The sequence below is a fragment of the Trachypithecus francoisi genome, unplaced genomic scaffold (genome assembly GCF_009764315.1).
Source record: "Trachypithecus francoisi isolate TF-2019V2 unplaced genomic scaffold, Tfra_2.0 Lachesis_group2, whole genome shotgun sequence".
Lineage (NCBI taxonomy): Eukaryota > Metazoa > Chordata > Mammalia > Primates > Cercopithecidae > Trachypithecus > Trachypithecus francoisi.
In genome coordinates this window covers 3,784,346-3,810,691 of record NW_022681465.1, presented here as the reverse complement: position 1 = coordinate 3,810,691, position 26,346 = coordinate 3,784,346, and positions in this window count along the sequence as shown.

Below are 26,346 nucleotides of genomic sequence, written 5' to 3'. Positions count from 1 at the left end.
TGAAGGAGCTTCTCCTGTAGTTTTAATCAATTCAGCTCAATCAGAGAAGCACACGAACTCTATCAGTAGTTGACCCAGGTGACACTACACGTTTCAGAACCATCTTGGAAATAGAATAGAGCCCACAGTGGTATTTCATTCCATCAAGGACATCTGGAGAATCACTCCCTATGGGTGGGAGAAACTTCTGTAGGGAATAGGGGTTTGGATTTTTTTAAAATACTGATTTATTTTCTAAATTATTCTTCTATTCTACCTAGTTCAGGGTAACTATCCTTTAAATTGTTCTTGTTTTTCAGATTGCAATCATTATGTAGTTTTGTTCAATTTTTCTTTTTAATTTATTTTTCTTTTTCATTTTTTATTATGCATTTTGTCTTTATTTATATTATTTTATTTATATTGTTGTATATTTAAAAATGTCATATGTGCTACACAGTGACATCTAGAGTGTACACAAATAAGTGTTTCCCCCTGCGTTGCAAGCCTCTTGAAAACAGGTATTCTGTTTGATTTGAATCTCTGACCCGTTAGCAGGGCTTGACCTTTAATGTCTGTTAGGTGAACTGATTTGAATTTCAACTGTGTAAAGTATAACATTGCAACAATTTTGCCAAGGTGACAGACAAAGCTACTAATCACAGGCTCATCTAAGAGAGGGGTGATGGGATTTCAAAGATTCCTCTTCTGGAAGATGTGAAGGACCAGTCATTTCTGTTTTATTCTATTTCTGTTTTTTTTTTTTTTCTCTTTTGCACTAAATTCACATGGTTTGAAAGCCAATAGAAGACTAACAGACTGAGAGCTGCATACCACCCCCACCTGCACAAAAGCCTCCCTATGTTTTTAGCCACCAGTAGGGTAAGGGAACTCAATTTTTACATATGATCCATGCATTGCTCTAATCGCTCCTCTGTGTCTGGCACTTACTTGCTCTGTTTCTCATTGCCAATTTTATAATAGCATGCCTAAGTCCCATCAATATTCAAGTTAGCACCCTAAAATGAAACTATAAATTTCAATTTGGAGAAAATAAGCCCTCATTTGGGTTCATACGTTTTAAATAACACATTACCATTGGCTACAGCAAGTTTGCATTTCTAATGCTATATTATGCATTTGACAATGGATGTTCCACTCTGCTCGAGAGAGGAGAGCAAGTGCATGTGAAATATAAGTCTGCCTAAAATGTAGGAATTTATTAGAGCTGTCACTCAGCACTGACAAGAGAACAAAATTATTTCTGAAGCTATTCGACACATTTGTATAGGCTCCATTGTCTGCAAATTTTGAAGTTTCAGAATCGGATCTCTAAAACCTCTTCAAAAAATTGTCTCCACTATATATATATATATATATATATATATATATATATTTGAGATGGAGTTTAGCTCTTGCAGTCCAGGCTGGAGTGCAATAGTGCAATCTAGGCTCACCACAGCCTCCGCCTCCCAAGTTCAAGCAATTCTCCTGCCTCACCCTCCCAAGTAGCTGGGATTCCAGGCATGCGCCACCATGCCTGGCTAATTTTTGTATTTTTAGTAGAGAAAGGGTTTCTACATGTTGGTCAGGCTTGTCTCAAACTCCCGACCTCAGGTGATCTGCCTGCCTCGGCCTCCCAAACTGTTGGGATTACAGGCGTGAGCCACCGTGCCTGGCCTGTCTCTACAATTTCAGAACCTGAAAAACAAAGCACAGTCCAGTTAAAAAATATATCATGGAAATAGCTCCATGCTAGGCTCAAGGGAAAAGTATTGAGAACAATTCCAGATGCCCAGGGCAGAGCTCACATGAGGACGGCCAGCCTGGGCCTGGCAGCAGCCACGCCGTCCACATGGGTGCTTTGCACTGTGCTCACACACCTTCCACCTTCACCATGGCACACGTAGGAGAAGGGATTCTGAGGATTCCTCTTTTGCCTTTTTACCAGGATTTATTTTGGTGTCATTTCCAATAATTATTTGATCTTTTACAAAACTAGAAAATGCAGTACATTTATGGAAAATATATATTATCTAAAAAGACACTACCACTCAGAACTAAGTCATGGGAATACTGTTGTGTAATTTTTAGATTTTTCCTCTCTGAATAGTCACCCTGAATAGCAGAAAGTAATGACATGGCATTTTTAAGAAGTAAATCAGGGCTCAGCACCGTGGCTCACTCCTGTAAACCCAGCACTTTGGGAGGCCGAGGTGGGCAGATCACCTGAGGTCAGGCATACAAGACCAGCCTGGCCAATATGGTGAAACCCCGTCTCTACTAAAAATACAAAAATTAGCCGGGTGTGGTGGTGGATGGCTGTAATCTCAGCTACTCGGGAAGCTGAGGTGGGAGAATCACTTGAACCCAGGAGATGGAGGTTGCAGTGTGCCAGGATTTGGCCACTGCACTCCAGCCTGGGTGATGAAGTGAAACTCAGTCTCAAAAACAAACAAACAAACAACAAACAAAAAACAAAAAGTAAGTCAGCATATCTGTATGTGTGATTCATGACAGTGTGATTCTTTTTTTTTTTATATAGGAAGATTCCCATGTTTTGTCTGACATGGGTTTCAATATCATAAATGTTTGCATTGCAGTCACTGCTGTTTAACATCAGTGACAGGTTACATTTCCATTATGGTCTCATGGCACCCAGGTCATATCTGAGGACAAAGGATGGACGCAGTTCTGAAGCAGAGAACAAGCTGCACATTCAAAACCTGAGAACCTACACACCAGCCAGAGGCATCTGCTCACCACACATGCTTCCTCCCTTGGCCCTTTCACAAGGGGATATTTCAGAAACATTGAGCACCGTCGTCATTCACTGGGGTATAGTGATGTCAGAAGGGGTCCTTATCCCCGACTCTCTGTACTCATGACCTTTGCCATGAGCCTCTGCAACTCTCCTATTAGAAGGCACATTCATTTCCCTCCCTTTGAATCAAGTTGACCTCATGACCCGATGTGGCCAGTAGGATGTTGTAGATTTGATGTTGCAGTAGCTGTAAGACTCAAACAGCCATGGATATTTTCTCATTTTTTTTCTTTAGACCCCTGATAGCACTGATAAAAGGGCAAGCCTAGACTAAAACACTGGAGATGAGGACCATTATCTCAGCCCTCTGAGATGAGACCACCCCTCATGGACCTATCCCCAGCCAACCCATAGCTGATCACACGAGTGAGCCCAGCTGACCCATAGGCTGCCGAGCAGTAATAAAGAGTTATTGTTTGCAGTTCCCTAGTTCGTGGATATTTACCACACCCTAGCTAACTGGTACACTATCACCATTGCCGTAACTACCATTCATTAAGATCATATATTGTACTGGATGATGTTTTATGCATTTATTATTTTCATTAATTAATATGACAACCCTTGAAAGAAGATAATATCATCTTGACTTTAAAAAATGAGACATAGGTTAATAAATTCTGTCCAAGTTTTTGAATCTAGGCCTATGTTATTCCAAAGTTTTAGTAAACCATTTACTTCTTTTTAAAATTTTTTTATTTTTTGAGATAGGGTCTCACTCTGTCTCCCAGGCTGGAGTGCAGCGGTGCGATCTCAGCTCACTGCAACCTCCGCCTCCCGGGTTCAAGTGATTCTCCTGCCTCAGCCTCCCCAGTAGCTGGGATTACAGGCACGTGTCAACACGCCCAGCTGATTTTTTGTATTTTTAGTAGAGACAAGGTTTCACCATGTTGACCAGGCTGGTCTCGAACTCTAGACCTCAAGTGATCCACCCGTCTCGGCCTCCCAAAGTGCTGTGATTACAGGCATGAGCCACGGCACCTGGCTCCATTTACTTCTTTTACTGTAATAGCTCTGCCCCTCTAATAGTTGGGACATATCTCATTACTTTAAGCTAAAATCTTCATGGTTTTTGTTCCTTCCTTGTCTGGACATGGCAGGCGCCTCGTTCTGCATTTTATCCCATCTACAGTTGGTTTTAGCAGGGGAAGTGGTCTTTGCTGATTCTTCCTTTCTTGGCTTCCAGGTGGCTCTTATCTTCCTCCCCTTCCTAGTTGGGGCAGGAAGATCTATCAGGCTGAGTGAAGTCACTGGTCTCATCTCCTAGCTATTCAGAACTTTCCAGGAGACTAATTGGCTAATGCAATTTTATTTTGCAAGGTATTTCTTAAATGTCTTGCATAGAATGAAATCATTTGTCTTTCTATATCCTCCATTGTGAGCAGCTATCTAGTTTAGTGCTATCATTTTGTAGATGAGGACAGTGGTGTAGGAAAAGTGGTATAATTGCATGATTTTATATAGCTAATATGTCACTGCTCTGGGATATGAACCCACTTCTACATATTTCCAGTCACATCTTCTATCCATCACATCAATAACTTTCTGGAAAAAAATATTTGGGGTAGTTATATTTTTCAAAGAGCATATGGTTATCACTGTCCATGAAACCTGTTGTCTGGGGTTTGGATATAACTGAGATATTAAACACACACACACACACACACACAAACACACACACACACACACGGTGATGGTTCTTATTGTCAATTTGATCGGATTAAAGAATCCAAAGTATTGTTTCTGGTTGTTGCCAAAGGAGATTAACATTTGAGTCAGTGGACTGGGAGAGGCAGATGCACCTTCAGTCTGGGTGGGCACCATCAAATGAGCTGCCAGCATAAGTGGAATAAAGCAGGTGGAAGGAGGTGGAATGAGCTGACTTGCTGAATCTTCCAGCCTTCATCTTTCTCCCATGCTGGAAGCTTCCTCCCCTAGAACATCAGGTTCTTCGGCTTTTGGACTCTTGGACTTACACCAGTGACTTGCCAGGGGCTCTTGAGCCTTTGGTCACAGACTGGAGGCGGCACTATCGGCTTTCCTACTTTTGAGGTTTTGGGACTCAGACTGGCTTCCTGCCTCTTCAGCTTGCAGATGACCTATTGTGGGACTTCACCTTGTGACTGTGTGAGTCAATTCTCCTAATAAGCTCCCCTTCATATATTCATCTATCCTATTAGTTCTGTCCCTTTAAAGAACCCTGACTAACACACACACACACACACAGAGAGAGAGAGAGAGACATTGAAAGAGAAAGAGGGCTGGGCCTGGGCAAGATCATCTCTGGCTTAATTCTTAGCTAAATTACCTATTAGCTAAATTACCTATATAGAGCTTCATGTGTCAATGTGGCTACGCAGTAATTGGAAATTCTAAGACAAAACTCTTTAAGTAAAAAAATAAGGTTTTCAAAATATGTATGTATATTATGTATAAATGTATATATTTATATATATATACAGGTAAATTTTTACATTTATATATACACATAATGTTTGCGTATATATCTTAATAAATAAAATTAAGTCCCCTTTTTCAAAAAGCTCTAAGGAGGAATATACTTTTATTTAATAAAAATCTCTAAGTTGAGCCAGGTGGGGTGACTCATCCCTGTAATCTCAAAACTTTGGGAAGCTGAGGTGAGCAGATCACCCGAGATGAGGAGTTTGAGACCAGCCTGGCCAACATGGTGAAACCCCATCTCTAGTAAAATTACAAAAATTAACCAGGGTGTGGTGATAAGCACCTGTAATCCCATCTTCTCTGGAGGCTGAGGCAGTAGAATCGCTTGAACCTGGGAGACAGAGGTTGCAGTGAGCTGAGATTGCACCACTGCACTCCCAGCCTGGGCGACAGAGGGAGACTCCATCTAAAAAAGAAAAAAAAGAAAGAATATCTAAGTTGCATTTTCCAGTTTCCTGTCTGGTAGTCAAGGGGCTTAGAAGTTACCACTCCATCCTGATGACAAGTGAAAAGCTGAACAAACTGGAAAATCAATTGCTTACTTTAAAACCATTCGAGGAGGGAAGTCAGGACAAACGCTCATACCCAAATCTGAGAGACAGGCAGATAGATACAGAAATCATAACCTTCTAGAGCAGGAACTTCCATGGAAACCAGTTCCAGAGCAGAAAACCTAAACAGTAATTTGCTGGAAGCTCAATGTGGACAAGCCTGACGGTGAAAAGCTACAGAGGGTCCCGGTCGAAGGGGTTTCTCTGTACTGGGATTTGCATTTCAGTAACTTTACCAGGTCTTCACAGTGAAGAGTGGAGAAAAATTCCCTCAAGCTTCTGGCAGAGAGCAGGGAAAATGAATTATTTAAATATATACTGAAGCATTCTGTTCTACTTAACAAGCCCTCCCTCAGGAGAAACTGTTTTATCAGAACTTAAACAAATGGAGATTACCAGAACCTAATCTACCTGGAGAAGGAAAGTATCAATCCAAGCCAACTCTAGCCTTACATGTGGGGAAAGGAAAATATCCAATCCCAGCCCTCGTAGCCACTCTGTTCCACCTAACGTGGAGAAAGGGGACTGAGAAGCACTGATGAAGGTCACAGTCTAGGGCACAGACTCACTAAAAGATTGAGACCTAATTCTAAGACCATAGAACACGTGCTCCCTCCCTACACCTTACCATGACATTACCAAAGGCCTATTTCCCATAGTTCCTTTAACCCAGTAAATTATCCCCACACGTCAACAAAAAATTAAAAGTCATACTAAAGTGCAAACACATAGTTTGAAGAGACTGAACGAGCCTCAGAACCAGAGTCAAATATGACAGAAATGTTGGAAATATCACAGTGGGAAATTATAAAACTATGATTAATATACTAAGAGCTTTAATGGATAAATTAGACAACATACAATAGCAAATTCATAAGGTAAACAGAAAGACAGAAATTTTAAGAAAGAATCAAAAATAAATAGAGTTTTAAAAAAAGTAGTAACAGACGTAAAGAATGCCCTTGATGTCCTGATTAGTAGATTGGACACACCTAAGGAAACAATTTCTCTATAGAAACATTCAAAACCCAAAGCAAAGGAAAAAAAATCCTGAAAAAGAACAATGTATCCAGAATTGTGAGAAAACTAAACTAAACAACAACAAAAAAGTAACATACTTGTAATACCAAAACAAGAAGAAATAGAGAAAGAAATAAAAGCAATTTTTGTAGCAATAATAACTGAGAATTTTCTCAAATTACTCCTAAATACCAAACCACAGATTTGGAATGCTCAGAAGTCACCAAAACCAAACATGCAAATGAACCAAAAAGCTATATTTGAGGCAAATGATACTGAAAATTCAGAAAATTAAAAGTAAAGACAAAATATTGAAACAAGTCAGAAATAAAAATAATTTACCAACAGAGGAGCAAAAGTAAAAGTTACAGTTGATTTCTTATTAGAAACTATGCAAGCAAAAAGAAAGTGGAATAAAATATTTGAAGTGTTGACAGAACAACAACATCAACAAAAGACAAAAAAACTTTTCAACCTAGACTTGCATACTTTGTAAAATTATTCATCAAAAGTGAATATAAAAGACTTTCTCAGGCAAAATAAAATTGAGATATATATATATATATATATGTATCTTGCTAATATATATGGTTAATAGTCTTTTCTTGCAAGAAATACTAAAACAAATTCTTTCAGAGAGAAGAAGCTGACATAGTCCAGGAATTCAGATCTATATAATGAAAGAAAAAGCATTGAAGAATCAATCAGTAAATTAAAAATAGTAAAAACTTTTATTTTTCTCATTCTTAACTGATTTAATAAATAACAATTTGATCAAAACTACATACACACATATATGTACATGTTTGTTTTTATAACTGAAATGAATAATGGCAATGACAAAAGGAGCAGAAGAAAGGAATTAGAATTTTTTATCAGGTACTTGCACTATCTGTGAAGAGGAATAATATGTGAATGAAGACTCCCAGTTTTAAGTATATATTGGAGAATCTAGGAAAACTACTGAAAAGCTTTAAAAAGGAGAAGAAATAATATACTAAGAAATGAGAGAAAATTAAACTATCAAAACTGTCCATTAAAAACATAAATGGCAGAAAAAATATGGAAGACAAAAGTAGAAACAAAGATCAGTCACCAGATAGGAAAAAAGTAACAATATGGTAGATACTAATTAAACTATATAAATAATCACCTTAAATTTTAATAATTTAAATACACCAATTAAAAGAGATTGTCAGAGTGGGTCCAAAAGTAAGACTCAACCATATGTTGCCTACAAGAAGCCCATTTAAAATATAAAGACCCATATACATTAAAAGTAAATGCAAAGAAAGAGATATACCATGCTAACATTAATTGAAAGAATGTGGAAGTGGCAATATTGATTTTAGACACAGCAGACTTCAGAGTAAGGAAGTTTATCAGAGATAGAGACATTACATGATGACATAGGTGTATGTACATGATGCACCTAATAACAGACAATCAAAATATGTGAGGCAAAAATCTAATAAAACTGTAAAGAGAAATAATTTGTCATAAGAGTTGAATATTTTAACACTTCTCTCTTAGAAATAGGTCCAGCGGGTAGGAAATCAGTAAAGGGATATTGAACTCAATTGGATATTCATTCAATCAACTGAATCTCATTGACACCTATAGACTATTTTATCCAACAATGACAGATTGCACATCCTTCTTGTGATCATATGAAACATTCACAAAGATAGACCACATCCTGATCCATAAAACACACCTTAAAAATGCAAAAGAATAGATATCATACAATGTCTCATCTCAGACAACAATGAATTAAACTAGAAATCAGTAACAGAAAGCAGGAAAATTCTAAAATATTCAGAGCTTAAACAAAACATATCAGGGAAATCTCAAGAAAAAATGTAAAAACGTTTTATCTAAATGAAAATAAAAATGTAATTTATCAAATTTTGTAGGATGGAGGAAGAGTACTTGGAAATTTATAGCATTAAAATCATGTAATATAATTTTTTAAAAAAATCTAAAACCTGTAATATAAGCTTCCACTTGAAGAAATTAGAAAGAGAAGAGCAAATTAAACCCAAAGGAAATAGAAAAAAATAAATAATAAAAATTAGAGCAGAAATTAATAAAATTAAAAGCAAAAAATCAATAGAAAAAACTGAACAAAATTAAAAGGTTCTCTGAAAAGATCCATAAAATTGATAAACCTCTAACCTGGCTAAAATATGAGAGAATACACAAATTACTAATTCTTGAAATGAAAGAGAAAATACCACCAAAAATCACATGGATGTTAAAAGAATAATAAAATATTATTATTAAAAATTCTTTGCTTACAAATTTGACAACTTAAATGAACTGAAATAATACCTTAAGAGACAATATCTGTTGAAAATTATACAAGAAAACATAAAAATATCAGAATGGGTCAATATCTGTTAGAGAAATTGAATTAATAGTTAAACAACCTTTCAAAACAGAAAGCACCAGACCCAGGTAGGTTGCCCACTGAATTCTACTGAATATTTAAGAAAGAAATGGCACCAATTCCCTCCAATCTTTTTTTCAGAAAAATAAAAAAAAGAAACATTTACTAACTCATTATTTGAGGCTAATGTTATCTTAATACCAAAACCAGGCAAAGACATTTCAAGAAAGAAGACTACATACTAATATCTCATGAATATTAATGCAAAAATTCTCAACAAAATATTAGTAAATCAAATTCAACAGTTTATAAAAAAGCTTGTATTACATGACCAAGTTGGATTTATCACAGGAAAGCAAGGTTGGCTCAACATTAGAAATTCAGTTAACATATTAAATCAACTGGCTACAAAACAAAAGTTACATAATCATATTAGGAGTTCCAAAAAAATTTTGGCAAACTTCACCATCCATTATTGATTATAAAAAATTCTCTTCAGGAAACTAGAAATATAACAAAAATTCCTCAACTTTTTAAGGAACATCTACAAAGAATCTACGGATCTCATTATGCTCAACAGTGAAAAACTCAAAATTTTTCTCCTAAGCTCAAGGAGAAAGCAAGGATATTTCTTCTCACTGTTGCTTTTCAACATTATACCGGAAATCCTAGCTAATGCAATAAGACAATAAAAGTGAGTAGAAGGTATACAGATTGGGAAATAAGAAATAAAAGTGTCTTTGCTTAGAGATGACATAATCTTCCACATATAAGATTTGAAAGAATTGACAGAAAAACTCTTAGAACTAATGAAGAATTATAGCAAGGTTGCAGCATACAAAGTTAATACAGAAAAGTCAACCACTTTCCTATAAACTGGCAATTAACAAATAAAATTTTACATTAAAAGCACATTACCATTTGCATTTCCACTCCGAAATATATTTAGGTTTAAATCTAACAAAGCAGGTACAAGATTTCTAAAAGAAAAATCACAAAACTGTGAAAAATGTATCAAAGAAGAACTAAATAAATGGATAGATATTTTATGTACATGATTAAGCAGGAAGAGTCAATATTGCAAGATGTCAGTTCTTCTCAACTCAATATATAGATTCAATGCAATCCCAATCAAACTTCCAGCATGTTAATTTTTAGATATTGTCAAACTGATTCTACAGTTTGTTTGAAGAGGCAAAAGACCCAGAATGGACAACTCAATATTTAAGGAGAAAAAACAGAGTTGGGAGACTGACACTACATGATTTCTACTTACTATAAAACTACAGTAATCAGGATAGTGTCATATTGGTGAAAGAATAAATAAATAGATCAATGAAATGCAATAGAGAACCTAGAAGTCAACCCACACAATTATAATCAACTAATCTTTGACAGGGGAGCCAAGACGAAACAAGGGAGCAAAGACAGTCTTTTCAACAAATGATGCTGGGACAACTGGAAGTCCACATTAAAAAAAAAAAAAGAAAAGAAAAGAAAAGAAAAAGAAGTGAAACTTGACACAGATATTGCACTCTTCAAAAAATTAACTCAAAATGAATCTTGGACCTAAATATAAAATAAAATATTAATAAAATGCATAGAAGAGAGCATAAGAGAAAACTGTAAACTGTAACTGTAAGTCAGACTTTATGAAAATGAAAACTTCTGCTGTGTGAAAGAACATGTCAAGAGAGAGGAAAGACCACCCACAGACTAGGAGAAAATATTTACAAAGTACATGTCTGATAACATGTACTTCGAATAATATGTTATTCAAAATACACAAATAACTCTTAAAACTGAACAATAAGAAAAATAATAACCTCGTTAAAAACCAGGTCAAAATGTTGAAACTCGTCCTTACTAAAAATACAAAAATTAGCTGGGCGTGGTGGCACATTACTGTAATCCCAACTACTTGGGAGGCTGAGGCAGGAGAATCGCTTGAACCCAGGAGGCAAACGTTGCAGTGAGCCAAAATCGTGCTGCTGCATTCCAGCCTGGGTAACAAGAGTGAAACACTGTATCAAAAAAAAAAAAAATACTGATCAAAACTTTAACACTTAACCAAAGAATATATACAGGAGGCAAATTAGCTTATAAGAAGATGTTCAACATCAAATGTCATTAAGTAACTGCAAATTAAAAAAAATAAAATAGCACTATACACCAATTGGCATGCCCAAAATTCAGAACACTGACACCACCAAATTCTGGCAAGGATGTGGAGATCCAGGAACTCTCGCCCACTGCTGGTGGTAGAGCAAAATGATGCAGCCACTTTGGAAGACAGTTTTGTGTTTTCTCACAAAACTGTATATATTCTAACCATCAAATCCAGCAAGCATGCTCTTTGGTATTTATCCAAATAAGTTAAAAGCTTACGTTCACACAAAACCCGTACACGGAGTTTTGTTTATGGTTGCCAAAACTTGGAAGCAACCACAATGTCCTTCAGTAGGTGAGCGGATATATAAACTCTGGTACATCCACGCAATGAACCATCATTCAGTGCTAAAGAGAAATACGCTATCAAGCCATGAAATGAACAGGGGGAAAACTGAAAAGCACAGCACTATGTAAAAGGTGCCCATAAGAAGAGGCTACATACAACATGATTCAACTCTACGGCATTTTGGAAAAGGCAAAATGATGGAGATGGTGAAGAGATCAGTGGTTGTCAGGGGCAGAGCAGGGGGAAGGAAGGACAAACAGGCAGAAAACAAGATTTCTGGGGCAGAGAAACTACTCTGAGTAATACAATAATGGCAGATACATGTCTTCATCTATTGGTCTAATCCCATAGGGTGTACCTCAGAAGTGAACCCTAATGTAACACATGGACTTTGGTGATGACGATGTATCCATGCAGGTTTATTAATTGTAACACACAGATCACCCTGCTGGAGAATGTTGATAATGGGGGAAGCCATGCATGGGTGGTGGCTGGGGTGTACAGAAACTGTCCTCTCTGCTCAATTTTGCTACAAAATTAAAACTGCTCTAAAAATAATGTTCATTAATTTTGAACGAACAAGAGTAAATAATCTTAATATTTAATCTTGATAAAAGAAGAGAATCGAATGATGATCTTGACTGGTAGGTAGAGGATATCAGTCAAGATAATAAGTTGATTCTCTTCTTTCCATTTGCATTTTGTATGCTGTGGTCCTTCATACGAAGGAAATAAAAATATAGATACAGAGGTCCTTGTTTTATCACTTCTTTAAAAAAAGATTGCACAGAAAAGTATAAATATAAATCACAAGGCATCCAGTCTGAAAATAAAAGGGCACTTCCCACAATTTATATCTTGATACTATAGTGGGAGAGAATTTCTTTCCACTAACGGAAACCTCTATTATCATATTCTCCCAAGAGCAGCTCTAATGATCTGAATCCAGAATTTATTTTTAAGTGAGAGGAACAAATTGGCTTCATAGGCCGTCATTTGTTGCCAAATGAATTGAAAAAAAAATGTTTAGGCATGCAAAGATCACACATCTGTTGAGGAAAAACACCCTAATTTATTTTAAAATTGATGAATAGTACCTCCTGGCTTAGAGAACTAAGACCTGAAGCAGTGAGTAGAGTTCCCCCTGTGTAAGACATTGCAGCAAGCGGATGAGAGGAGACCTGTTCCTCTGTGTCTCCCCATTTCGGCCCTCTTACCCCTCCTTTCTCAGGAGACAGACCTTTCTGCACACCTTCCACCTCTTCTCTCACCTTCAGGATGGTCTGCACTAAGCTTAATAGATTGATCATTTTTCTCAGATGCCACAAACTTACCCCAGGGATATTTGCATTTTGAGAGCTGTCAGAATTTTAAGTAAAGACATGATGCTCAGATGACAGGCCAAGACCAAGCGGTGGAGGAGGAAGGGCTCTAACTCCTGGAAACTGTCTTCAGGCTCTTGGGCTTCATCTGCCAGCCCTGACCGGTGGGTGAGTCTGCCAAAAATGATGCTCAGATTTGCTTTACAGCGTATGCCATCACACTGAGTGGATTTCCCAAATAAGAATCTTGACATAATTTTTTGGCCATTAAGCCCTCTGACTTTCATGTTCTCTCTTCTCCTTCACTCAAATGTTTTTAAATTATGAATTATGTCCAAGGTGAAAAGAGCAAGAAGGGAGGATTTATCCTGAACTTCTCATCTGACCTGGATGAGGATACAGGCAGGCCATGATGTTAGGGGACTTGCCTGAGTTCCCGAGGCTGCTGGTGGACACAGAGTGGCATGAGGACCCCAGCCTCACTGCACAACACAGCCCCCTCTAAGGCCATAGGCACTCCACCTGCTCAGACACAAGTGGAGAACGGTCTGCCTCCCACAGACTTTGTCAGTGCCTTTGTTCTGCAAAAACAGGAACATAATATTGCTGGGTTTCTTAGAAAGGTGCTAATGAGGAACTTGAATTTTATCTGAGTACAATATATGAAAAACATACAACATGCATTAATGTTTAATAAAGCTGGGAGGGTGGGAGGTGTGCTTGATATTTGAATTCTTTATTAAGGAATTAAGAATCTTCTATGCCCTGATACCATTATATTCATGGAATTATACTCACATAATTCTGTATCTTCTGGCAATAACAGCAAATAAAGGAACATGGTATATATGACTTCTCATGGTCTTGGAGAAGGGAACATGCCTGTTCATTGAGCGAGAATTTTAAAACTAATTCTGAAGAAAAAGTAACTTGATTTCTTGAGTTTTGAACAGGCAGAGGCTTGTTTCTTGCAAGGTCCTGGAACCAAGACTCCCTTCTGGGATCTTCCCTTTCATTTCTGCCTTTCAGGGCCATCTCCCACCTCATCATCTTTCATTTGCTTCCTAATATCTCCTGCCCACATTTTAAATCAGAATTTGAATAGAGCTTCAACTTTTATCACAGTGTGTGTCTATGGTTTTTTTTGAGCATCGGTACATCTGGCTCATAGATATCACAGATCTCCCAGGCACTTCTGAGTATGGCTATACTGTAAAGACTTAGATAAGTTTTACTTCTGGCCCTTCAAGAGACATTTTGAAAATGACCTACTTCTCCATCAAGCTGCCCAGAATTACCCTGGGCTGGCCCCTGGAGGTATTCCGCTCTTTCAGGAACTGTGGTGCTTACTTTAAGGGCTGTCTAGGTGCCTCCAGGCATGGGCAGAAGCAAAGAAAAGCCACAAAACATAGGTCAATTGGATTGTCCCCGGGCAATGGAACTCTTTATGTTTTCTGGCTCTGAATGTGTGGTTCAGTATGTCTGAATTGGACCTGACACGTCTTTTCAACCCATCATGATTTGGTCTTGATTCAACAGAAAAGGTCAGTGCACTGCTAGAAACGTTGCCGAGCCGCGCCGAGCCAGGGCCTTTCCCAATCAAGCAGCCATGGACAAAAGGCTGCAGTGATTGGGTTGCCGTTGCTGTTGTTCAACACTGTGTGATTGTCACCCTGTTCTTTTGAACTCTCTCCAGCTTGGCATTTTGTCTCCACTTCAAGCAGGTGTTTTGTTGCGGCCAGGAACACAGCCCTGCGCTGGAGTCTTTCAAGTGTGCTGGTTGTGCAAATGAGTGTTGCCTACGAACTTTCCCCGGGCGATGCGCTGATACTCAACCTGCTCCCAGCCACGCTAATCCAGCTCAGGGACATGTGGGCACATGAAAGCCTTTTCTTTTTTTTTCTAACTCGCACTTTTTAATTGATATATTCTGCCCACTATAGACTTCCTCTGTGTTTGATACAGCAGTTTGATTATGCGGAGAGAGAAATCCACAGAGGCTGGATGAAATGAGCATGGAATCAAGGCAGGGAGGGAGTAAGGAAGATATAATGATGATGAGTGTGCGGTCGTGGATTCACCTCGGACTTCAGAGGTAGATAGATGGGGAAAATGATCATCTTCACACTGAAAACAAGGGGAGGTGGTGATGTTTTAATATGTGACTCACACGGCAATAACTTCTGTGCAGAGCTGTGTCTGTGTGTTTTTGATGTCAATACATAACTCACAGATTATTAAATTCTGGCTGGAGATATTTGTATTTCAAACCACCAATTCTTCTCCCTAGAAAGTTGATTAGGAATTAAATGCTAATGACATAATTGAGCCCTTCCATTTCTTTTTGTTGGGCAGCTTTATGACATGAGAATCTGGATATAATTGCTGAAAAGGGGCATTGCACGTTTGGGTTTAGGAGCTGTGTTCCTTAGTATTCGTATGATTTTTACAGTTAGTTTACTATGCTAATGTCTATCTTAAGAGAAAGCGTAGGATATTCGCTTTTTAATTCCCTGCTTGTATTTGTCTATGCCATGGAAGAAGTGTGTTCTTGAACACAGAGTTGGGGGGCTCACCATCTAAACCATGTCAGGGACATGACTCACAAGAGAGACAAACCGAGACAGAAATGGCCAGGTCTCTTGGCTGAAACAGGAGGTGCCGGGGCCTCCTTCCTAACCAGGACCCTGACCAGGCTGGCAGTTGTTCAGGTCACTCAGGAACCATGAGCTGCTACGGGGAGGTCACTACCTATGCTCCAGCTTGGCTTATTTACACTGAAAACCACATGAGGCAAACAACCTAGAGCCCCTCACAAAAGACATGGGATGAATCTTAGATGAACAATAAGAAAAATAATTTCATTTGAGAAATGTGTGGGTTTCTTTAATCCTGAATTATGATGATGATTATTTCAAATATAACACTTTTAACATGTCAGAGACTGGTTTACATCCCTCCACAAAGAAAACTTTAGTATGAAATCTGAGCGTTCTAATTCCCAGTAAAGTAATGGGCCTCTTAACTCTAGGAAAAATTCATGTTGCCTATTTGAGCTGTGCAGGATTTCATGTGCATTTGATTATTTAGCACCATATTTTGTTTCTATCATATGGAGATAGGGCAGAATCACATATGTCCTTAAGTCAATGAGATACAAATTTGCACTCGGCCATGTACAGGTTGAAGTATCAGACTTATTAACAATACTTTTTAAATGTCTTTGAACATTATTTTTAAAAGCATTCTCATAACACAAGAAAAAATATTCCTAGCAACAATTCTTACATGACTGACATCGTAAGTCCAGGGTGAAACTTACCTTATATAGGTGGTGAGATCCCTTGCAATGTCGTGTAACTGGATTACTGCATCCTATATGCCTATGTTTTTCAAATTTCTATCCAGTTTATCCAAATTGTGGGCCTATGGTTTTTAACAAAAAAAAATAGACTAAAACTGTTCACAATATTCAACCACGTAACTTAAGATTCAATCACATAACTCAAAAATCAGGCAAAAGTATATAGAGAAAACAGTCAAGCCTTTTTACTGCTGCTTTCTTTTGTTCCCCATATCTTGAAGTGTATTTTCTCAGTGCAGCTATGTGTTGAAACCTGGTTTCCCGAGTGCAGGCAGTTGCTGGCTTGTGCATGTGTCTCTCATCTGGAGGGCTGGGTGTCTTATGAGAAGAGAAAGCCGGTTCTGGGTTCCAGAGATGCTCAGCAGACTTAGGAGACCCCACAGAAAACCTACAGAGCCCCAGGTGTGTGCAGAGTGGGGTACCAGCTTCCAGGCCTTCATCAGCCCAGGCCACCAGCCCTGGCAGCCCAAGGGTTTCTAAGGCTGCCCTTGTCCTGTCATCCTCAATCAGTGAACACGGAGAAGCAATTTCTCTCCCTCCATGGAGAAGTGATACAACTTTTCCGCAGGCTTTTGAAACGGATGTTCTTAGCACCAGAGATAATTGGCCCAGGCCATTGCCGTTCTTTGCTTGGTTCATTCCTGTAATTACATAATTTATGCCCCATGAACTTAGCCTCTTATACAGCAGAGGAGACATTGTCCTCATATGCAGTAGTTTGAGACCAGGACCTCTGACTCGCCCTGGAACACCCTGTCCCCACCAGTGCCATCCTACTCAGCCTCGGTTCCTTGCAGCCAGCAGGGATTGCGAAAGCTGCAGGTCTGATCCTTCTGTGCCTGCATAACCCGCTTCATCCCAAAGGGAAAAGCACAATGAGGGTAGTAGGATGAGAGCTTTTAGGATAAACACGAAAGCCTAATCGGATCCGCACGGCCCCTGTAGGATCCCAGCCTGGGGTGGTTGTCTTTAGCCTCCTCCTGGGCTTTGCCTTCTCCTCCCTGCGCTTCTCCCCTGGAGCTTATCCCGGGCTCTGCAGGGAGCTTCGCCCCTTCTCAGAGCAGCCCATGCATCCCTTTCTGCAAGGCACAGCTTCTTGCTTCCTTCCTTGGCTGGCACATTCTCATCCTCCAGACCTGGACTCAAAAGCTCTTTCTTCAGGAGAGCTCCCCGATGCTCTCATCCTGCTCCAAGCAGCGTCCTGTTTCTGGGAGGAGCTCTCCTAACCCTGTTTCTCTATCTTGCTGCCCAGGTCCACCACGATTACATTGCTAATTGTGACTATTTTACTTTTGTGCCTTGCTTCTCGGTGACAGCATGCACTCCATGAGAGAAGCAAATGGCACTGACATGAGATAAAAATCAGTTGACTGAAGGAAAGATGGTGGATAGGAGTGAAAAAGCTGAGAATATAAAGGGATGCTCATTGCCACTCCCCGGTACTACCATGGCACCTATCAATAAGCATGAAAGAACTGATGGGAGGAAGGCATGAGCATGACTGAGATGTAAGGGAGGCTAGACCACCATTAAGGGGGCTATTGTTGCATTTCAGGCAGTGGGGGCAATGCTTTATTGGAAAATAGAGAACAAGTACAATATAGGAGAGAAGTGGTGGCAGTAGTATCAGCCTCTCATGGTGACTCTTTGGGTGCACAAGGAAACAAAAAGAATCAAAGATGACTTCCAGGCTGGTCTGCAGCAAAAGAAAGTATTAACAGAGTAAAGACAACCTACAGAATGGGAGGAAGATTTTGCAAAGTATGCATCTGATAAAGTCTAACATCCAGCATCTATAAGGAATTTAAACAAATGTATAAGAAAAAAAAATAACAAATTGAGCAAAGGACATGAACAGACGCTTTTATAAAGAAGACATACATGTGGCCAACAAGCATATGAAAAAAAGCTCAACATCACTGATCATTAGGGAAACGCAAATCAAAATCACAATGAGATACCATCTCACACCAATCAGAATGGCTACTTTATACAGTCAAAAAATAACAGATACTGGTGAGGTTGTAGAGAAAAAGGAATGCTTATACACTCTTGTTGGGAGTGTATATTATTTTAGCCACTATGGAAGACAGTGTGGAGATTTCTCAAAGACCTAAAGACAGATCATTCAATCCAGCAGTCTCATTATGGGGTATATACCCAAAGGGATGCAAATCATTCTATTATAAAAACACATGCATGCATTTGTTTATTGCAGCACTGTTTACAATAGCAGAGACATGGAACCAACCTAAATGCTCATCAATGATAGACTGGATAAAGAAAATGTGGTATATATACACCGTGGAATACTATGCAGCCATAAAAAAGAATAAGATCATGTCCTTCTTGGGGACATGAATTGAGCTGGAGGCTATTATCTTAGCACACTAATGCAGGAACAGAGAAACAAATGCCACATGTTCTCACTTCTTGTAAGTGAGAGAGCTTATGGGAGCTAAATGATGAAAACACATAGACACATATAGGCAAGCAGCAGACACTGGGATCTTTCAAGGGGTGTGTGGGGGAGGAGGGAGAGGATCAGGAAAATAACTAATGGGTACTAGTCTTAATACCCGGGTGATGAAATAATCTATACAACAAACTCCCATGACATAAGTTTATCTATGCAACAAACCTGCACTTGTACCCTTGAACCTAAAAGTTGAAAGAAAAACAAAAAAAGACTTTGCTCCGAGTTTAGTGAAAAATGTGGACATCATTAATACAAACAGAGGAATCAAGAGGGTTATAAGGGTCTGGGCAAAAGTGTTAAGGATGCATTTGGGATGCATGTTATTTGTGAGACTCCAAGAAGGTCCAGCTTGCGAATCCAGGCTTGGAGCTCCAGAGAAGAGTTGGTCACAGGGAAGTCCCTCTCATGGAGGCAGTGGAAGTGGAGGGGATACCAAGGAGCACGGGTGAAGACAGGAGCAGGAAGAAGTGTCTGAGGCAGGATTGGCATGGGTGGGGAGTGAGACAGGGACAGAGGGAGGCAGCTTGGAGTCAGCAGAAGGTCTGGCTGGGAGGATGGCAGGGGTCGTGGTGAAAACTGCTGCATCAAAATGAAAGGAAAACACCCTCCAGTGAAGACATGAATTTGAAAACACAGTCGGAATGGGAGAGTCCCGGCACGTCCATTTCAAATACTCTGGTTCAAGGCTGAGGAGGATGGCCTATTGGAAGAGGACCATGGGTTCGCATCAGGGAATCTGAGCTAAAGGCCTAATAAGGTTGGTGGCAGAAGGCAGGTGTCTGCAGGCAAGGGGGCTGTGTTTACTGGAAGTGGCTTAGATGCCCACCCACTGAAGAGTGCCCAGAAAAGGCCAGTGGCTCCCTGAGGTACCAGATGGGAGGAGGCCCTGTTGTATAAAGAGACAAAAGTGGTCAGAGTTGGAGAAACTAGGCCAGAGTCAAGTGGGCAGCTCAGAGACAGGGAGGGAAAAAATGGGTATGGATGGGTGGGTGAGGACTTCCCAGGGTAGGAGCAGCCACCCTTCCACAAGAGCGGTTATACTCTTGCAGGCTCCAATTCTTTCAGTAGACCGTCAGTGAGCTCTCTGAGGACCGTGGCCCCCAGGAGTCCCATGAGGAGACCACTGGAGCTGACTTCATATCAGAATAATGTAAAATGAAATGAAAATCAAAGGCAAAGTCCTAGACCCCCAAGAGCATTCCAAATTCACCCTCTCATCTGATGGTCAAAGACTGTTAAAAGAAAACTTCAGACAATTAAGTTTAAGGGAGTTTAACTGAGCAAAGAACAATTCAAGAATCTGGCAGTCCCCGAAGTGGAATAGATTCAGAGAGACTGCAGCGCTGTACAGTCAGCAAGGATTGATGGACAGAACAAAGGAAGTGAGGCACAGAAACACCTCAGGCTGCCTTATTTGAACCTGGCTTGAACAGTGGACCACCTGTGATTGGCCAAAACTTGGTGATTGGCACAAGAGCAGGTTACAGTCTATCTACACATCCAGGTAGGTTTCAGTTCACCATGTACAGAGAGACCTGTAGTGCACACTTACAATATGGAAAGAGACAGCTTTAAGATAAATTTAATTTAACAAGACAATCATTGGAAAGTGGAGAAGATGTTTCCATGTGCACATCTTTTGCTGTGGTGTCTGACAAAGAAGATGGAAAAGGGTCAGGTTGTGCCAAGAGAGAAATGCCAGGTCTAAAGACTTGAGAAGCACAGAAGCTTGAGCGAATGGCACAGTAGGGTCATACATGCCAAGCATTCACTCAGGGCCAAGTGCCCAAATATCTGCCAGGGTGAGGCCACCCACACGGATACCATGAGGACAGGAGAACAGACAGAGATGGTCTTTCTTCTGCTGAGACGTTGGACTTCATTGAAATAATGAAAGTACATCTCCAAAAGCAACTGAAGAACCTAATTAAATTCTTAGTACTGCGGTGCACGCAGCCCTCTAAATACAGAAAGGCAGGTGATGAGAAGGCAGTGTGATTTCTCTGATGGGTTCCTGCATAAAGGCAGAGGCCCAGCTGCATCTGGAAGGAAGCCGTCCTGGATGAATCAGAAGATAAATGACTTCAGAAATTTCGAGGGTGTGGCAGCAAGGTGCAGGTGAAAGGGTGTCACTGCTGGAATGGGAGAAGGGATGCATCAGGAGGGCACGTAGGGCAGACAAGGGACGAGCGCCTGGAGGGGAAATCCAAAAAACATGACCTGAGACCAGCCCAGATCTTGACCCTGGGTTCTTGGTAAGCATTTACTTAAAACTCACTTTAAAAAAGGTAACCCATGACTAAAAGGAAAAATTTGGGCTGTCTAAATGTAACAAATAACTCATTGTGTCACTGCCATCCTAAGAAACATGCTTTAGAAAATCCTAATCCCTTGCCTTTGGACAGCTGTGTTGTCAGCATACAGAACGCCAGGCCATGCCCAGTGAGTGTTTTCACTGGACTGAGTCTTGCCTGGCAAAGAAAGATCTTCTGTATAACCAAAGACACGAGATGGCTGTAAAACAGATGCCTCAGCATGTAGCGGGGGACAATGGCATTTTCAAAGGGGAAATTCAGGCTGAGTGCAGTGGCTCACACCTGTAATCCCAACACTCTGGAAGGCTGAGGTGGGAGGATTGCTTTGGGCCAGGAGGTCAAGGCTGCAGTGAGCCACAGTCCCATCACTGCACTCCAGCCTGGGCAACAGAGGAAGACCCTGTCTCTAAAAAAGACAGGAAATACCACATGGCCCCTTAGTCTCCTTTCAGGAGGCACTGTGGTCAGTTTTTTATTTGTCCACCTGTCTTGATATCTCAGGGTCTAAGTAATTGCTTTGTAGTAGGAGAACCTGTTAAGACAGCCATGTGTGAAAGTGCCAGAGAAATCATCCTGGGGTTTGTGGATAGATGGCTTTGTAAACAAGTCATACTTTTTAATTGCTTTGTCAGGAGGATCCCTCTTTGAGCAAAGGTGACAGGGACTGAATGCAGGAGCACTGGGCCTCTGTTCGGTCTGGCAGAGGGCTCTCAGCACTTGTCCTCATCCTCCAGAGCACCCCTCAGATTCCAGGCACATAGTGACAATTAAACTCATACAATGGCATGGCCATGTTCACCGAGACCAAGGCAGGCTGGCTGCTTCCCAGAACAGCCCCCCAACCAGGCCACGCAGAACAAAGGGCCTGGCCCATCTGTACCTCGCACTGAATGCCTCCTGCTCCAAAGGCTTTGCTCTGCTTCTCCAGTGCCCCGGGAAGCCCTTGCACAGACAAAACTCAGAGTTCCAGGGGAGCCCATCCTGACATTAATATGATAATGAATTCTGGATGCCTCTGACAGATGCCACAAAGGAGTGGGTTCGTGGGATGCTAACTTGGCAGGGCTAGGGCAGAGCTATGTGGACTCCATGTGAACGATGGGACCATGGGACAGGGTCAGCAACACACCTGAGCCTGTCTGCATGGGTCCCTTTGATTGAAGTTTTTCTTCCAGTCATAAGAAAGAAGTGTGCGTCATGGCTCCATGCAGATAGTAGAGAATCCCGCTGTCTTTCTGCACACCTGAACATGCCCAGGTGGCCAGGTTTATCTATATGCAGGTGATGGAGAATCCCGATATCTTCCCACACACCAGAACACGCCCAGGTGCCCGGGTTCATCTCCATGCAGATGCTGGAGAATCCTGCTGTCTCCACGCACACCTGAACATGCCCAGGTGGCCAAGTTCATCTCCATGCAGATGCTGGAGAATCCCGTTGTCTCCATGCACACCTGAACATGCCCACGTGCCCAGGTTCATCTCCATGCAGATGGTGGAGAATCCTGCTGTCTCCACGCACACCTGAACATGCCCAGGTGGCCAAGTTCATCTCTATGCAGATGCTGGAGAATCCCACTGTCTTTCTGCACACCTGAACATGACTAGGTGCCCAGGTTCATCTCAATGCAGACAGTGGAGAATCCCACAGTCTCCACACACACCTGAACATGCCCAGGAACCCAAGTTCATGTCTATGCAGATGGTGAAGAATCCCGCTGTCTTCCTACACACCTGAACATGTCCAGGAACCCAAGTTCATCTCTATGCAGATGGTGGAGAATTCTGCTATCTTTCTGCACACCTGAACACAGACAGACACCCAGGCTCCTCTCTGGAAGTTCCTACCTGCTCTGGCTTCCTCTGATGAGTCTAATGATTGACTAGAGGCAGCTTGACATTCCCAATGCAGGCCTCTCATTTATGCTAAAGAAAAAGGAGAAGAGATGAAAGCATTTGCAGCAGGTTTATGTGAGGATAACTTCCAGTCAATGCAGAATCCTAAAGGTAAAATAGCTCTTTGGCTAATAACTATGACATGTTTCTGATGACAATTGCATTGATGATTGACCACCTTCAGAGAGAAGGCCTGGAGTTCTCAGGAGGCTGCCATGGCCTTGCACCCTTCAGGTTTGGTTTGGGTAAGCCTGCAGGCTGATAACACATCCCCACTTCAATCTGATGTGTCTAGCCTTTCCTGTGCATTCCCTTAAATTCCAAAGCATGCCTTAGGTAAATCACAGAAGTCAAAATGTTGGCAACATCAATAACAAGGAAAACAACTGCAAATATGTCTTTGGTGCAAGGGGAGGAGAAGGAGTTGAACCTCGTGTCGTATGAGGTCCCCATACAAAGTGGCACCAGTGTGCGGCAGTTAACAACTATTATATAAACATAATGGAATGTGCCCGGTGCTCTGACTGATGGAAAAAAACTGGTTATTAGCCACTGGGGGATGCCTGATGCCCCCACAGCTCTCCAGCTGCGATCCAAGCGTGTTTAAATAAAAACTTAGCACTCTTAACAAGGAGTTTGATAGAGTGTTAACAATCTTCAGCTTCAGGTCGAGCTGTTAACCAACAAAGTCGTCATTAACTGCTGGTAATGGCTGCGTTTCTTGGGATTATTGCTTAATTATGAACTGGATGGCCGGAATCCTGCCTCCTGACTCAGGGAAATATTTCCTCATCGCAGTTATTTAACTATAACCTCCTTTATTTCATACTCAGTGTCTGCCATCTGCAACTAGGGAAGACGTTGTAGGGGCTATGCTGCTGTCCAGAGGCTTTGTTTGCACAGCACAGGGTTGTTTTGGGGGCCTCCAGAGAGCCTGGATTCTCTGCAGACAGTTAGCAAACACAGCAGAGCTCCTGGGAACCAGGATTTCTCAGGGGATATTGATTTATTATAAACCCAAGCAGGTCGTTCCAGGAGGGAGATTTCTGCATCCCAAGTGGCTGAAACCATTCAGGACTCACATATATATACACACGTATCTATGCACTCTCCTGTGTCTCAGGAATGACTTGAGGGGTAGTTTCAGAGGATCTAAACCTTCACACTCACTCTGCAGTATGCCACTGTGTGGGAAAAGTGGATGTTGACTTTCGGGTTTGGGTCAACAAAATCCACCAGGTCTGGTTCTTCCTGGGTGACCCCACAGGGGTCCTAACTGGGAGCATTCCTGGACTCGCAGCAATGATCTTCCCCAAAAATGACCGCCTCAGGTAGCACTGACTATTTTTTTCTCTGTTAACATAAAATGCTTTAATAATTTCTTTAGAAACTGAAACCTCACGTACCACTTATTTGTTAAGTTGAATTTTAGCGGGAATATTTTTAAAATTTTATTTTTAATTTTGTGGGCACATGGTGAGTGTATATATTTTGGGGTTACATGAGATATTTTTGATACAGGCAATAGGTAATAATCTCCTCAGGGTAAATGGGTTGTCCATCACTCAAGCATTTCTCCTTGGTGTTACCAACTATCTAATTATACTCTTTTAGTTATTTAAAAATGTACAGTTAAATTATTTTTGACTATAGTCACTCTGTTGTGCTATCAAATACTAGATCTTATTCATTCTTTCTAACGATTGTTTGTAAGCCTTAAGCATCCTCACTCTGTTCACTCCCACTTCCCTTCCAGACTCTGGTAACCACCTCTATATCCATAAGTTCAAATGTTTCAGTTCCTACAAATAAGTGAGAGCATGTGACGCTTGTCTTTCTGTGCCTGGCTCATTTCACTTAACATAATGACCTCCAGTTCCATCCATGCTCTTGCAAACGACAGGATCCCATTCTTTCTTTTTTATGGCAGAATAGCACTCCATTGTGCGTGTGCACCCCATTTTCTTTATCCGTGTGTCTGTTGGTGGAGGCTTAGATTGATTTCATATCTTGGCCTTTGGGAACAGTGCTATGATAAACATGGGACTGCAGATATCTCTTTGATATACTGATTTCCTTTCTTTCGGGTATATGCCTAGCAGTGGGCATATGGTGGCTCTACTTTTGGGTATTTGAGGAACCTCAAAACCATTCTCCTCAGTGGTTGTACTAATTTGCATTCTCACTAACAGTGCACAAGGGGCCCTTTGTTCCACATGCCCATCAGCATTTGTTATTGCCTGTATTTTGAATAAAAACTATTTTAACTGGGGTAAAATGATATCTCATAGTAGTTTTGATCTGCATTTCTCCGACTTGCATGATGTTGAGCAGCTTTCCATACACCTGTTTGCCATCTGGATGTCTTCTTTTGAGACATGCCTGTTTAGGTCTTTTGTCCATTTTTAAATTTGATTATTAGATTTTCCTGTAGAGTTGTTTGAGCTCCCTATAGAGTCTGGTTATTTGTCCCTTCTCAGATTGGTGGTTTGTAAATATTTTCTCCCGTTCTGTGGGTTGTCTCTTTGTTGATTGTTTCCTTTGCTGTGCAGAGGCTTTTTCACTTGATGTGATCCCATTTGTCCATTTCTGCTTTGGTTGCCTTTGCCTTTGGGGTATTAGTGAAGAAGTCTTTGCCCAGACCAGTGTCTTGGAGTATTATCTGAAAATTTTCTTTCAGTAGATTCATAGTTTGAGGTCTTAGATTTAAATATTCAATCTATTTTGATTTGCTTTTTGTGTGTACAAAGAGATGGGGTGTAGTTTCATTCTTCTGCATAGAGTATCTACTTTTCCCAGCACTGTTTACTGAGGAGACTGTCCTTTCCTCAGTGCGTGTTCTTGAAAATTTTGTCAAAAATGAGTTCATTATAGATTTGTGGATTTATTTCTGGCTTTTCTGTTCTGTTCCACTGGTCTGTGGGTCTGTTTTTATGCCAGCATTATACTATTTTGTTCACTATAGCTCTGTAGTGTAGTCTGAAGTCAGGTAATGAAGTCAGGTGATTTCTTCAGTTTTATTCTTTTTTGCTTAGAATAGCTTTGGCTATTCTGTGTATTTTGTGGTTCCATATATATTTTAGAATTGTCTTTTCTATTTCTGTGATGAATGCCTTCAATTTCTTACATCAATGTTTTATAGTTTAGTTTTCATTGTAGAGAACTTTCAGTTCTTTGATTAAGTTAATTTCTAGGTAGTTTATTTGTAGCTATTATAAATGGGATTTTGTCTTAATTTATTTTATAGATTGTTTGCTGTTCAACACATAAAATGCCACTAATTT